Here is a 15,553-nt window from a genome sequence, read left to right on the forward strand (position 1 = left end):
TGCTCTACATCTGGGAGCAGGGCTGTGTCCTGTAACAAGCATGGTCAGGGAGAGTGTTAACTGTGTTCTCTCAGTCCTATTTTTTCATTTAAACCCGGTCTGTTGGACTATAAGGTGGCTATAAGGACTATAAAGACTTGAGTGTAAGGGAAAGAGATGGAAGTATTTCAAGGAGGATAAAAAAGCACTGCCTGACATCTGTGGATTTTGTTTGCAAGGTTGGAAATAGGTAGAATTGCCCAAATAGGAATCAATTCCCAGCTTTTTGCTTGCCACAGCATATCAAATAGGTACAGAAGGGATGAATGGAGAGATACCTATCTGGTCACGGTTTCCTCATGAGGTTCAGTGTATATGGGAAAAGGCAATCCCTTTGTGTGAAGTGTAACCTTTAGCAGACTTTGGCCTTGTTATTGAATAGTGGGATGATAGCAGATGTGGCAGCAGACATTTGGGCTTATTTGCTCCTACAAATGAAACAGCTCTAACAGGGAAAAAAAAGCGCCTTAACAGAATTAGCTAAAAAAAATGTGTCAGACAAAATTGTGCTTTGAATGCATTATAAGAGCTTACTGTTTTGCAGTGAGAAAAGACAGTCAGGTGTTGATAGCATGTAGGAGGCAAGAGCTGTTATTAGTGAGTGGGAAGAAACACATTGTGTGGTGTGGGAGTAGGGCAGATGGGAATGAATCTAGAGGCTCTTTTGGAATTACTCATATTCTGAATCATCTTCTTACAAACTTACTCTCAAAGCCTCCAGTGCAGAACACCATCATCCTCCAAGGTCCCACAATATTTCCATGCTGAGCATGGCATCGAGAGGGATGTTGAGTCAGCTCTGTGTGCAATAACAGTATGAAATATTCAGTGAGGAGTTTAAGTAAGTACTTCAGCCGAGTAGGTTGTGACTACAATACACAGATGGGATGCATATTCATTAATTCAAGTCCTCTGTAGGATGAAAAAATGGTAGTATGTTGTTATTAAGGTAGTTAGGAGTGTCCATGCAGAGCCATTAATGGAATAATTTCCACACTCATCCACTTGTGAATGCAAGGGCTTTGTTGCCAAGAGTCTAACTGTGCATAATACTTGGTGGAAGCCATAAAAGCATGTCCGAACAGCCTAAGATGTGCCTGGAAATGTCTGATGAGAGAGCTCTTCCTTGGACTTGACATACATGCTGTGTACTCTGACTGGAAACATATGGTGATGGCGTTATAAATCTGGTCCTGGCCCTGCAGACCGTGGTTTTGCCTACACTGTCTTTTGAGAGGCACTGCAAGCAGTCTGTCAAGGCTCTAAACAGCTGCAAAATGAAGGAGACAACAACAGATGGACTCAGTCCAGCAAGTTTGGTACTGGAGGTGTAGGCGTACCCAGACTTACACAAACCTAAGCATACCACAGTCTGGGAGCGAGAGCCCTGTGAAAAATGGCAGAGCTGCTAAACAAAGGGCTTGTGCCTCTGACCATTTGGTGACAATGTGACAGCTCAGCGGCTTGGAAAAAACAGCAGCAGCGGGACTTCCCCAGGACCCCCTGACCTCCAGGGCTGTACTGGCTGTACACTGAAGCCTTCTGATGGTTTATCACTGAGGCATAGGGTCCTGGCTTGTGGTAAGGACATCTTGAATTGCCTCTCTGGCAGTTTTTTTTACCAATTGCCACCTTAATCTGCCATCACACAATAGGAAAGTTTCAGAAGGAAACTTGTTTAGAGACAGGTCTGTAGAGCAAGTTTATGACTTTCACCAAGTATACTGTGCTTTTTATGCTCAGCTATGTCTTAAAACATGCTTGGCAATCTGGAGAAAACAGTAGAAGCTGTGAGGATGTTCTCCCTCTATCTTTTCCTGAACTCTTCAGGAAGTGTACTAATAGTCGCTGGGTTAATGCCTGACTTAGGCCACTACATTAGGGCTGCACTGGGCCAGCTAGAGTCTTCCTTTAGATGTTAAAGATAGGCACTTTCTTGGTGAATAGAAAATACCGACAGAAGCAGATTGAGAGCGAGCTTAACACAATAAAGCCTGTTCTCTGGGCTTGTCACAAATACATTAACTTCTTCACTGATGGATTCTAATTCTGAACTTTTTTTGATCATATTCTAAAAGAAAAGAATATATAATTTTACCAGGCCATTGCTTGCAACTATACACCTTCCTGTTTGTTGCCTTTTATTTGTTGCTGAATGTGCTCGTAGCTATATTTTTACTTCTGCTGCTTTTGTCTACTAATCTAGTTTACCCCAAAGGACTAAAAAAGATTTATTTTACAAATTTACACTTGAACTTCCTAGCACAAAGCAGTGGTTTTGCTCTTGGGTTTCAGGAGTGGTGATGAAAGGTATTTCCCACAACACTTGTGAAATTTAAATGAAAAGGAGTCTCTGCATTAAATTTTTATTGCACTTCATGTGTAGTATTACATTTATTGGATATTCTTTCTGAGGCTTATTATAGTGGGATTGTTTGGTATTTCCTGACCTTTGTCATTCATTTTGACTCAGATACACACATTTATGTAATGTTTATCTGTATACATGGATGAGTAGCTAGCTAGCTAAATATTAATATTTTTATAGTTTGTTTCTGGGCAATTGTTGTCCCATCTGAGTAGTAATGGAAAAAAGAAAAAGAAAGATAACAGGAAAATATTTTCATTTCCAAACTATCATGTGGCTGAAAAGTGGGGACAGGAGAGAGGAGGCAGTAAGGGAGGAAGAAAGGAATCAGTGAATAGTCATAACAGTGTGGCGAAAACACATCTTAAAAAAAAAACAACACACCAAACAATAAAAGCTGTAGATTCCTTCTGTGTTTTTTCTGAAGCCCTGAAACAATTTAAAATATGAAAAACTTAGGCTAACTGAGAGCATTATATTCATTGGCCCCAATTTTCTTTCTTTCTTTCTTTGTTTTCAATCCAGCCTCTCTCATTATAACCTCTTAAAATAAATAAATAAAACCTCTCTCTCTATAAATATCTGAAAGAGTCATTCTTATATAATAGCCCTTTCCTGCAGCAAAATTTATCATTATAACAATACTGTAGTAGTTTTGCTGGAAGAATCACAGCCAATCAAAGCTATTACAATAATGGAACATTTCATGGTTTTGGAAATTAAATGTGTAACCATGGCACCGAAATGTCTCTTAAATCGTATTTGGAGATGTATTTTTCACCAAATGATTTGCACATTATCTCATTCCATCTGAATTTTATTTTCATCAAAATTATACCATCAATTTTTTTCCTTTTTTGTTTCTGCAGCAATTTTGCAATAGAACTTCCCATCTGCTTTCACTTTTTGTAAGTTTGATCATATTTGTTCAAGAAGCAGATCTAAACCTTACTTTATCACGAGGCATAATTTAACAGCTGACTAATGGTCAGATTATAAATTATGCTGTAAATAACTAGCATGCTAAGTTGCAGCAGTGAGCAATACTGTTATCAAAGTTAGTAGCTGTACTAGTTTCAGTACATAAGAAAGTGGCTAATATGGTCATTGTTCCAAGACCTGGGATCAGCTCAGGGCATGTTACCACCTCAGGAGTGTTTTCTCTTGAAGAATCATGGGAGCCAGGCATTTTTTAGTAAAAAAGGTAGAAATCTGCAGGTGTTTGTTCTCTATACACATACTGAGTTTTTCCTGAGGTGTTTGCATGCACCTGGGAGCCATTTTTGGTAATGAACCAACATGCAATCTCATCTTTGCTATGAACTCTATCTGTGTCCTGAGGTTTGTTAGTAAAACTCCCTGGACAATTGGAAGGAAAGATAAAATAGAAACTGGAAAACACAGAGAAAATAAAAATATGCAGAGAAGATAAAAATATGTCTGTGGTATGACCACAGACTACATTCTAACTTGTACAGTTCAGATGGGACATCTTTCTATTGGAGAACAGAGTGTTAGTAAAATCAGTGTTTGCAAAGTGTTCACATGGATATATAGCTTTGAACAAAAAGTCGAATGAGGAAATGAAGTAAATTCTCATCTTGGTTTTCTTGTTTTGGTCATGAGAAAATGTTTTTTCAGCTTCATAACTTTTGTTTGTAAGAATTTTAATAAATTTTGTGTGGATAAGAGAATATGTGAATATAATTTGCATTTTAGTAACATTCTCAAAATGAAGTGACAAAATTTAAACAAAACAATTAGTGACATCAAGATGTATGGATTTTTCTAGATGTATGTCCCACCTGTGAGAATGCCAGTGGCTTGGGTGTAATTTGGGGTCCAGACACACTCAAGGTAGTTCTGCTGGAAGGTAGGTGCAGAGACATTAGACAGAGTTGATGTGAGTTGGTTTTGTGAAAATGGTCCAGGTACATCAGAAGAGCATAGGGTTTATTAGTTTGGTTGCAGGTTCACCGGAATGAAGCTCTTCTGGGCTGGTGCGTCCAAGGGCTGCTATGTGAAATCAGGTAGACTCACCATCAAGGGTCACTGTTAGTTTTCCTCACATTTGGTGTAGGGATTTGAATGCTATTCCAGGGCACTGACCTAGTGATGGGGTTGTTGACTGCTCTTGGGGTGTGTTTTCTCTGATCAAAAATTCCGTCTTGTACCCAAGAAAATGTTCCAGACAAAGTTAGTGTGTATATTCATGCCAAAAGCTTTGGTTTCAACTAATTGACATTTTCTTTTGAAAAACAACTTTGTCAGAAAATGACCAACCAGCTCTGGTTTCACACCCTCTGATCTGTCATCTTTGATCTGCTTAATGAAATCAGGGTTCCAGTAGTACTTGCTGCTGGGCTTTTAAAAATCTTTTAAGCTGCTTTCTGCTTCTGTCTAGATTTCTCTCCTACTTGACTCATCTACAGCTATTTTTCGCTCCTTAGGGAGAGCCCTGATCCTGTTTCAGTCTTTTTCACAAAGGCTGCCTGCTGGTTTGTTGGCTTTTCTCTCTGCTCTTTTTCACAAGAAGTGCCCATAACTAGAGTCTAATGGGAAAAAAAAAAATCCCAAACTGTTTTCAAACTCAAAGCAGGATTATGCTTAGATTTGGGAAAGGTTCAGATCATGATTTCTTATGAGATCTGGATCTGGTTCCTGAATCCTCTGTCTGGTTGGTGCTTGCAGTACTGTCTGCAAACCAGTACTCACAGGTAATTCTAGCAACCAAGCCACTTGTTATTCTGACTCGTCCCAGGCTAGATTTTGCTCATTGTGATTCTTACTCTTTTTTGGGGGCTAACTTATCCTGTTTTTAAAATTAATGAAAAATTAGTTATCCCCCTGGTTGTCACAGCATCCTAGTCCCTCAGATAACCAGATTCTTGTATTCTAGACTTTCATGTTTGGAACTGTCAGAGATAACTTCTTTATATGGTATTTCATGTTGAAAAGGAATAACACATTTTGGGTAAGGGAAATATGGGGGTAGTTCTGGATGTGGTGTGCTTCACTGAATAAAAGCATTTGCAAATCTACTTGCTTTGATATAGTAGATTGCAAGAACACTTTACACATATCTTTTTCAATGTGTCTATAAGTTACACAGGGGAAAAAACCCCTCTAACTAGAACTGGCAAGTGTTCAGAAACCACAACTATTCAGTGTATTGCCTGACCATTTTTAAAATGTATTTTGCACTTTTGGTAGATGTTGTAATGCATTCAGCACAGTTTGAAGTCTTGGCATAGATGCTGGGTTCTAAAATAAGATGAGCTCTGCCTTTTAAAAAAGAAATGTTTGCCTGTGAAATACCTTTGTTATTAAGGGTCTTTGGGAAGGGGAACAGGAAATGGTGATGATGCCACCAACAGCGAGAAAACAGATTTATTTTCATTTTTAACAAATAATCACAGCAATGAACAAAGCCCTTCTCAGTGAATGCTGGGTGGGCAGAATTTTATCCTCTTTGTGTGTTGGTCTCCTTCCCCAGATACCTCGTAACAGTCAAACGTGCTCTTGGTTTGTGCATATGAAGGTGGCATTTGGTTTGGTAGAGTGGACAGAGGTTTGCCTCCCAGCATGCTCTGTTTCTGAGATTGGTTCCTCCTCTGTCAGCTGCACATCAGCAGCTTCTTTTATAGGGACCGGGCTAGCCAGTGGCCAGAGGAAGCCTTCAGAAATGCTGATGGGTTGGCTCTGTCAGACCTCTTTCAGTGAGCACAGATCCAGATAAAGGTGCAGAGCAGCAGAGGCTCTGGCTGACAGCAGTGGGATTTGCTCACCTTTAGCAGGTCTGCAGCCTTGCTCTTGGAGTCAGGTGTGGAAATGTAGTGTAGTCAGTGTGATGGTTGTACTGGTAGCACGCTTGAGAGGTGCTGTGAGATGTACTTGACTCCTGTTGTTAATGCCAGTTGCATGATATAAAGGCTACACAGACACTAAACTTTTTCTAAAGGTGAGTAGGTATTAGGAAATAGAAAGGAAAGGGGGGCTTAAGTATGCCCATGCAAAACCTGTAATGAGCTCTGTATAGGTGAAATTCATGCTGTGGCAGTGTGAAGAAAATCTTTGAGCACAAATGAAGCGCACTGAGCAATTTGCCATCCAGACTTGGAAATTCTTTCCAGCTCATGTCAAGCTGGAGATCTATGGCTCCCTCCCAGTTTCTGCTGTGACGTGTTTTGTCCATTTGATTTAGCTGTCCTTGAAAAAGTCTGTGGAACTTCCCTGTCCTCTCTAGAGAAATGAGAAGTCAGACAAAGTAGAGCAGGGTCTTTATTCAAGCCCTGGAGTGGCTGCCCTCCAGACTCTGCCAGTGCTGCAGCTCAGGAGGAGCAGGTGGGAATTTTATAGCTGGGATGTGAGGTATTGGTTCTTGCTGGTGCACACCGCAGTGGCTGTTATAGTATTGTTTCACAGAAGGAAAAGTAACTGTTGGCCCTGCTCTGTTTTAGATGTAATATATAGTACTCCTAGAGTATACCCCTGAGAAAGAGAGAGAATCTGGAGAGTAGCTGTAACCTCTTCTGTAACAGAAGAGAGTAGTTGCACCAAGTAACTTGGCCTCAGCACTTTACTGTGCTGAGAATAACGTGGTTACTGAAATCAGTGCTAAAATGAGGGCAGAGTGACAGAGCATCTTTATTCTCTTACAGTCAGCACTGACTCTTGAGAATCTCTTTTTGGCTTAAAGTAGTCTCTCCATTATGTGCCATGAAAACAAAACAAAATGAGAAAATATAATCAATGACATAAAATACTGCAACCCTTTCTAGCTTTTTCTTTATTTTTCTCCATATTTTTTTTTCCTTAAGTCAAGTTGCAGCTGATTGGTGTAAGAAAACTTTCTCACGCTGAGTGCTGATTACATTTGTGCTTAGACCACACTGCTTCTAGCGGTCCTGAAGGGCCTCATGAGTTCCCAGATCTCACTGTAGCATGCAGTGGGTCTGGCTGGCTGTGCGTGGGGAGCATATGTATCTCCTTAAAGTGGCGCATGATGTAGCTGTAATGACGGCTGTTCCTGTCAGCTCTGGGCGGTGCTGTGTTTTGTGCACTCCTGCCAAGGGCAGTCCTTGTTGCTGTGCTTTGGGGTGGTCTCCTCATTAATATGATTTGACCCCATTACCTGTTGTCCCCTTCCATGTATGTTCCCTCACATGTTCTCCATCATGATTATGAGTGCAGGGCTAACTCTGGGAGCTAGTGAACTTTACAGTGCACCTCTGACACTGGAGTCAAGTTGTGGTGGGAAGTAGGGTGTTGCACCACCAGCATATTGCGCTGAGTCCCTGTCTCTCCTGTCAGCCCTGCAGTGTGCTGCTGCTTGTGCAGCTGCATCACAGATCAGAATAAAGCCCTCTTGGCTGAAAGTTCTTTGTCTAGTAGGGCTCCAGGGAGGTGTTTTGCGGCCCTGGAAGCTTGTCTCATGTGTTTCCCTTGCAAGTGCTGTCTCTCTCTCACAGGGTATGCCTCTGAAATCCTTCCAGCTGCTGGCTGCACTTTCTGAAGTGTCGTGCTGGGAACCTGCAGCCCCATCCCTGGGTAGCATGGCAGGCAGCAGCCGTTGCTGCTTCAGGAGGTCAGGCATATCGTCCTCCTTTGGCACACCCCCTTGGGCTCTGCTATGGCTCGATATTCGTGCTCGGAGGCAGGAGGATCTCTGGATATCTAGTCAGATAACGGCTGCCTGCAGTATGGAAAGATGTCAGTGCTTCAAAGGCGGATGGATTGTGGCCCTTGAATGTATTAAGTGTTGCAGGGAGGGTGGGGGTGCCCTGACGCATGGTGGTACAATAGAGGCAACGTTCGCTTCTGCTGCCGTTGCTGTCTGTGGGTAAGTGAGAGCTGACAAGAGCCCCGCGGCCTGGCTGGGAGCACTCCCCAGGGCTGCCGGCTGGGCTGCCAGCGCCTCACGCACACCCCTGGGCACCGCGCTGGGGCTGGCCCCTGCCCAGGTGTGGTAGGGAGGGAAGAGGGCTCCATCTGGCCTCTTCTTTCTCTTGTGCACCCCTGGGAAAGGAAAGCATGATTTAGCTCCAAAGCATTAAATAGAAAACCCTGAAACACTATCCCTCCAGAATTGTCTAACCCTTTATGGCTTAACGTAAGTATGCCTGAGGATTGATGAAGAAAGGATGTTGCTCCTGTTGGTAATTACAAGTTTGCTCCATTCAGTGTTTTCTATTCTGGTTGTTCCATTTCAGCATTTAGACTTTGTCTTAGGTGTGTGCAAATGCTTTCTGCTGCGTTAGGAGCTTTGCTTAGCTATTCATGTGCTCAAGCCCTTGGTAAGATTCTTATTTGTTCAGGCAGATCAAAGACATATGTTTGGTTGTTTGGAATAGGTAAGCAGGAAGAAAGAAATCTCTTAAGAGTGATGACATGGTATAGCTGCTAAGTAAAAAATACAGTTATGTACATATTTGTGCATGTCCCCCTAATAATCACTGTTGCCAATGACGCAGAAATACGTAACAATTGAAATCTTCTAGTTAATTGCAATGGCTGTCAGTCAACCTGTGTTGCCAATGAAATTTTTTCTGTTTCAGTGATCAACTCCCTTCTATTCTGTGCCAACAGAGAGAGAATATACAAGTTTTGTTTTAAGAAACAGCTTTTTGACCTGGGTGATGAAACTAAAATGCAGAATTCTTCCTTCCCCACACAAAACTAAGGGCACAAAACCTAACTGATGATTAGTGGGATTTATTCAAAACTCTATATTATTCAGGCACAATATAAGCATGTGATGTATTCACTACAGATTAGGAAATGTGGTGAGATGCAGGTGCTCTGTTTATTTGTAGATTGCAATGTGTGGATAGATAAATAAGTTTCCATTTAGGAAGAGACATTTTTGCATACTGGAGTGTTTAGAATTCAGACAAAGAAATGTCATGCAAACAGCAAAGGGTCCGCAGGAGCAGGATTGTGATATACGGAACAGATAACATTCAGCGGTGCAGAGACAAGTTTACTCTTTGCAGCATGGGGCTCTGCAGAGCTGCACCAGAGCTCTGGATCAAAGCAGTATAATGCAGAGCTAGCCTGAGCTTATTAGCCTGGGCGTAATGCCATGCTAATATATCTATACTACTCCCAGGACCCAAGCTAATGGCTCAGCATGGTGCTATGCTGGGTACTCACACCAGCTGGTGCAGGGATTTCTGCATTGTATAGTGTAGACATGCCATAAGGTTTTCACACTAGCTCTGTAAGCAAAGAAAAATGAATTAAGGGCAAGATATAGTCCAAGACTTTGAAAAGCAGGGACATTTAAGTTTGGGTTCCCGAATCCTTGTTCATACTCTTCAGGAGGAGTCCAGTGTAAACGTTACAGAAGTCAAGGGCAGTCTTCACATTGCCTGCCACAGGCTTTGGATCAAATTCAAGAACTCGAAAGTCCGAAGTACCTAGTAATTCCTACTGATGTGATTTTTCAACACCATTTCATTGTATCTCTGGAAGACAGGCTTGTTGAGCTAGTCAGTCAGCTGCTGTGCTACCTTTTGAATTTATCAGGAATGAAAAGTAACTCCCAAGCTTCTACCTTTGTTCAGGGAATGTTTATATGCAACATAAAAGTAATACCCTGTTCTCCCTCCCTCAAAAACAAGGAACAAGTGGTACATGAACAAGAAGTAGATGGGCTAGTTGATATTATTTAATAATGATCTAACTGCCCATCTCTGGCTGTAGCTTCTTTTTTTCTTTACAAAAAAGAAAAGTCCAGGCTAATGTTTGAGTCATATTTTTATTGCCGTTTTCACTGGTTTGATTATCTGCACCAACTTGCTCTTACTAAGGCTGTAACTAGATGCCAAAAAACCAGAAAAGAGACAGTTCACAATATAACTGTGGCCCAGATGGACTTGGGAAGTACTGGAAATCACAGAACTGATCCTGCTGTCATAACCAATAGAGCCTTAGATTGCTCAGTGAAGAAGAGTTTAGGCCCAGCAGAGTCAGTGCACTATTAACTCCCAACACAGAACTTAGTATCAGCCAACTGACATACATAGTAAATGCAAAATCATCCAGTGGGAGTTCTGCCCAAGAACTACAAGTTCTTGCTGTCGTGGTTTAACCCCAGCCAGCAGCTAAGCACCACGCAGCTGCTCACTCACTCCCCCACACACCCAGTGGGATGGGGGAGAAAGTTGGGAAAAGAAGTAAAACTCGTGTGTTGAGATAAGAACGGTTTAATAGAACAGAAAAGAAGAAAATAATACTGATACTGGTAACACTAATAAAATGACAACAGTAATAATAAAAGAATTGGAATGTACAAGCGATGCACAGTGCAATTGCTCACCACCTGCCGATTGATGCCCAGTTAGTCCCTGAGCTGTGATCTGCCCCCCCCCCCCCCCCCCCCCCAGTTTATATACTAGATGTGACGTCCCATGGTATGGAATACCCCTTTGGCCAGTTTGGGTCAGCTGCCCTGGCTGTGTCCCCTCCCAACTTCTTGTGCCCCTCCAGCCTTCTTGCTGGCTGGGCATCAGAAGCTGAAAAATCCTTGACTTTGGACTAAACATTATTTAGCAACTGAAAACATCAGTGTTATCAACATTCTTCTCATACCTAACTCAAAAACATAGCACTGTACCAGCTACTAGGAAGACAACTAACTCTATCCCAGCTGAAACCAGGACACTTGCCTAAGAAGAGGAGGAGATAGGCAGTTTGCATCTGAAAAGCAGTTATATATTTCAGAAAATGCCATACCAACCAGAGATAGTTATCACTGGGTGACAATAATAAAAATGTTTATAATGTCCAGTTGAAATACAAACAGTTCTAAAATGTAATCTGGAGGGACTGAAAGAATGAGTGAGGGGCCAGAAGTGTGAGGGTCAGAACTGGGTGGGGCTATCTATCAGGGAGACAGGCATTAGATACTTTTTCTTTGCTAAAACTCATGCATTTAAATTTTTTTTTTTAACATTACTGAACACACCTGGGAGGTAGTTAAGAAATTAAATAGTTATTATGCCAGTTTTACAGCTGAGGAAGCTAAGGGAGAGAGATTAAGTGTCAGATTTTCCTTATAAGTAATGTATGTCCCACAGTAAGTCTAACCTGAGATTGTTGTATATGTAGTAACACCTCAGTACTGCTCTTGCCTGTCATCAAGGTCATTGATATTGCAGTGATAAAACCCCCACTAGAAATCAAGGTTGGTGTATTCTTCATTCCCACTCCTGTCACTCCAACAGTAGTATACTTGACTTTAATATCTGCTTTTTCATTCCTTGGATGCTTTTTGATTCCTTGGAAATTATGGCATACACTTGTGCTTTGAACTAAATGAAAACACACATTACTATAATATACAGTGATAGAAAATTAAAAATGTCTTAAATACACTGATTTATAATTAACAGATATATTTTCCAATAGCATTCCTATGATTTTGGAAACATGGAAGGTAAATTGCTCTTAGAAAAGTCAGTTCCATAAGACTGTTCACGACTGAAGCAGGATCTGTGGAAATAGTACCTGCTACAGAACTTCATGAGGTCCTAAGGTCAAATCCCTCTTGGGAAATGGTAATAAATGGTAGCTCAGCTGCTGTGTTCTAACAATATTTGTCAGATAAAACTATTAGATAAAACTGTTACCTACCCAACAAAGACTAGAGGTTTCTGTGGCACAGATGGGAGCATGCAACTGTCTGATTTAACATGTGATTAAGTATGTGCCAGTAGCCAGAAACCTGTAGTCTTAAAATCCAGATCATGCAGCATCATCAAAATTGGATTTGCAGTCTAAACAGAGAGCTATAAACTGTCATTGTAATAGCGGTAAATGCTAGTGCTCTAATGTGCCCCAAAGATTGTTAGGACATGTGCTATGGGACTGTAAAAAGAATTAGAGAATATGGGAAGATGTTTTCATCAAAATAGGATTCACAATAAATATTAATCTTCCATGCGAACCTAAACTACATTTCTGGTATAACTTTGATGATTACTCTCTAGTGCTTTGAAGCTCACAAGAAGTTCTTACTAAGCTTAATATTTGTAAAAGTACCTTTGTTCTTTCAGAGTATAAACTGGCTGGAATGCTTTTGATAATTCTGGTTTTCACCCCAAAATACAGATTTGTTGGCAGCAAGTACTTTTGGCAAACCTTTTGGCAAAACCTTTTTGGAGGATTTTGAAAAAAAATCTGTGGTCTATTGCACTTTCTGACTTTAGCAGTTTGTTTTCAATTTTTAATTTCAACTTGAGCGTTTTATTTCAGCTTTTCCATTTAATTTCATTTCCTTAATGCTTTATTTGGTTTCCCACTTGCAGGAATTAGTGGTGGGACTTGCCGGGGAGGGCCACTCCTGCCCAATTTTCTTTCATAGGTTTGAAAATCACTTGGTGCTGTTTCTCATGGTGCAGCAAAGCTCTGGAGTTGTATGATTAAAAGCAACTTCTCTTTGCCAGTGAGATTGCCTGTTAGAAGGTGTGTTGAGGGCAGAGCAAAGCGCTCGGCTTGTTTGGAAAAAGCAGTTCAAGGAATGAATTTACAGGTTTTTTAGTTTCAGCAGACAATCTTGTGTCCTTTTCTCAAACGTCCCTTACTTTTTTGTGTGTGCTGACTGATGACTCCGCTCTTCCCAAAGGCAAGAATGTATTGCTGAGTTCACCATGTGCCCAGGAGGTCTACCATCTCTGAAGCCATTTTGTGATACACAGTAACATGTTGTAAAGGCATAGTTATCCCAGCAAAGAAATTGAGATGTTTCTGCTGCTGCTGCCCGTTTGAGAAGCAGCATTGCTGTATTGCTTCCAGAGTCTGAATCTGAAGAGTTTTGACCAGCTGGCTGTGATGTGTTTTGACCACCATGCTGTGCCAAGGCTGGAATGAGTGGTTGTGTTGTTCAAATGCATTAGGCAAAGCTGAGTCCTGTTTGCCAGTTCTGGCACAGGGCAGACTACTTCAGGGCAGTCCTTCACGTGACTTTTGACAAGTCACATGCAGTGGCCTTCTTTCATCTGAAAGGACTGTCTGCCCTACAATCTTCCTGTGTGTGACAAGAGACCCAGCAGCAGAGACCTGTGGGCTTGGCTAGTGAAGGGCAGAAAGAGGAGGATCTGTTGCTGGGAAAGGGGGTATGGCATCTTTTTGCCTCATGCTTTTCTACCTCTTAACGTGGCTAAGTATTATGTAAACAGTTACTTCTTTTGGTCTTTAATAGCTTTGTTTAATATTAAGAGTTTTGTTTACTGCTAACAGAAGATGTGTTGCTGGTAGGACATTGGATAAGCAAGCACCTTTGGAAAGGACATATGCCTCCTTCCCTTTTGTTTGATTCTAAACAACATGGAGAAGAAAGACGTTTTGCAGTACATTTTGCTGACTCAGTGTGTTCATGTTCACAGAATTAACGTCACTGCTGTTTCTGCTTGTGACAAATTTGCTGAAGTTTGGGAGAAGGTAAGCAGGGGAATGGTGAGAACAGGAGATGCAAATATTTATCCTTTTAATCATGGCTTTTCATTTAAAACGTACTAAGCAGCAATTGGTTTGGCATTTCCTTTATTTTGCTTATTGGTACATGAGTCTCAACAGTCACAGAACAATCCTATGAGAAGATTCTCATCTGGATCTGAGATAAACTATACTGTATGGCTTACTCCACAGAGCAATAGTAGTTAGGGGTAATGATTTTCATTTGCTGTTTAGGTACTCAATTTAGAAATACAAAATAAGACCATGTCTGAATCATTTCAGATTGACTTTAGAAGCATAATAAGAGTGGTAAACAAGGGATCTCCTAGATGGCCCAACTAAAAAGCAGCAGTAAAGACAGGAGATGCAAAACAAAGCAAAACAAAGCTGCTGGTGGTGTGAGGGGTGCCAGCAAGTAAGCCTGTGGCAGTTGCATGTGAGGTTTTCACAGATGAGTGAGAGTGGTGGTGTCTTCAACCAAGCATCAGAGAAATTTCTGAACTGCATCTTTCCTATGCTAGCAGACGTCATTTAAGCTATGACCAAGCCTGTGTGATTCCTGTTGTGCTCTTAGCTGGTGTAGTCCCTTGTCCCCCTGGCTATGGGGAGGCAAACAAAAGAATGAACTTAATGAGCAACACTGTTACAATGAAAAAACACACCACTTAAAAAAAATTAATATTTAATTTTTCTTATAAAAAAACCCCATTCCTTAAGTAGCACAAAATCCTGAACAAATCCTTGTCTTCTCCTTCTCTTTTGTTTGTAGAATCATGGAGGACTTTGACCCTTGACAGAAAACACGTTTCAAAGCTGGTCATCAGCCTCAGTGCAACCATCTTGAGACTGTCTCCTTTGGGCTATGGAGGCAGGTAGGACCAGCTGCTGCAGCCCCTTCCTGGGTCCTGGCACCCACAGAGCTGCCCTCCCTCTCTTCAGCAATGGACTCTATTAGAAAAGGTGAGACTGGTCAGAAGTGAGGCATTAAGAAGCCAGCTTGATATTGATATCAGTGCAGTGGGTGTCCTGGCACTGAAAAAGGACAGTTTTCAGGGTCATGTCACAAGAAATGATGCTCACAATTTGGAGAAGATGGCACTAGTTCATGTTTTTCCTGTGCCATTGGGAACTATTACTGTAGGGGAAGCTGGCAGCTATATTTTGTTTCCTATCCATTCTGCTGGATCACATCTACTCAACCTCAGCTGTATTTGTGTAAATATGTGTATATATATTTGCATACATTTGAATCTGTTTATCCCATATGCTATTCTTAGACGTCTGAATGAATTAGAGAAAAAGAACTAATGCAGAGTTAACAAGGAGTTTCAAGATTGTTTTCTTTGTCTGCATTTAAACCATGAAGAAATAATTGCTTACTTTGAAATTATCCAGTACTAAGGTGTTCAGGGAATATTCTAACCTACAGTTGTGTCTCTGCTGATATAACAATATATATGAGGTAAAATGTGTGATGAGGAGCATTAAAAGAAATTATAGTGCAAATAGCATTATAAAATGTTCTTTAGAGATCTAGAGACCTTAACTGAGGAAAAAAAGAAAGGGTCTGGATTTCATACTCTAAACTTCTTAACTTCCTTACTGATGTTTTTCATGTCTGATCTTTTTTGGAAAGTTTGACATATTTGGGGGTATTATGAGTGTGATCCCTCTTCTTCCCTACTG

The 15,553-nt window shown here is 41.1% G+C and overlaps 1 long non-coding RNA gene across 1 annotated transcript in view; it reads left to right on the forward strand.

Annotated features, from left to right (window-relative positions):
- LOC142032773 (uncharacterized) overlaps nucleotides 1-14,821 on the forward strand; it is a 40,025-nt gene extending 25,204 nt beyond the window's left edge. Inside the window, exons 3-4 of the long non-coding RNA XR_012650984.1 lie at nucleotides 13,798-13,852; nucleotides 14,637-14,821. This is a non-coding gene — a long non-coding RNA (uncharacterized LOC142032773). The remainder of the gene's footprint in view (nucleotides 1-13,797; nucleotides 13,853-14,636) is intronic.
- Nucleotides 14,822-15,553: the final 732 nt, after the last annotated feature.

The sequence above is a fragment of the Buteo buteo genome, chromosome 7 (genome assembly GCF_964188355.1).
Source record: "Buteo buteo chromosome 7, bButBut1.hap1.1, whole genome shotgun sequence".
NCBI lineage: Eukaryota > Metazoa > Chordata > Aves > Accipitriformes > Accipitridae > Buteo > Buteo buteo.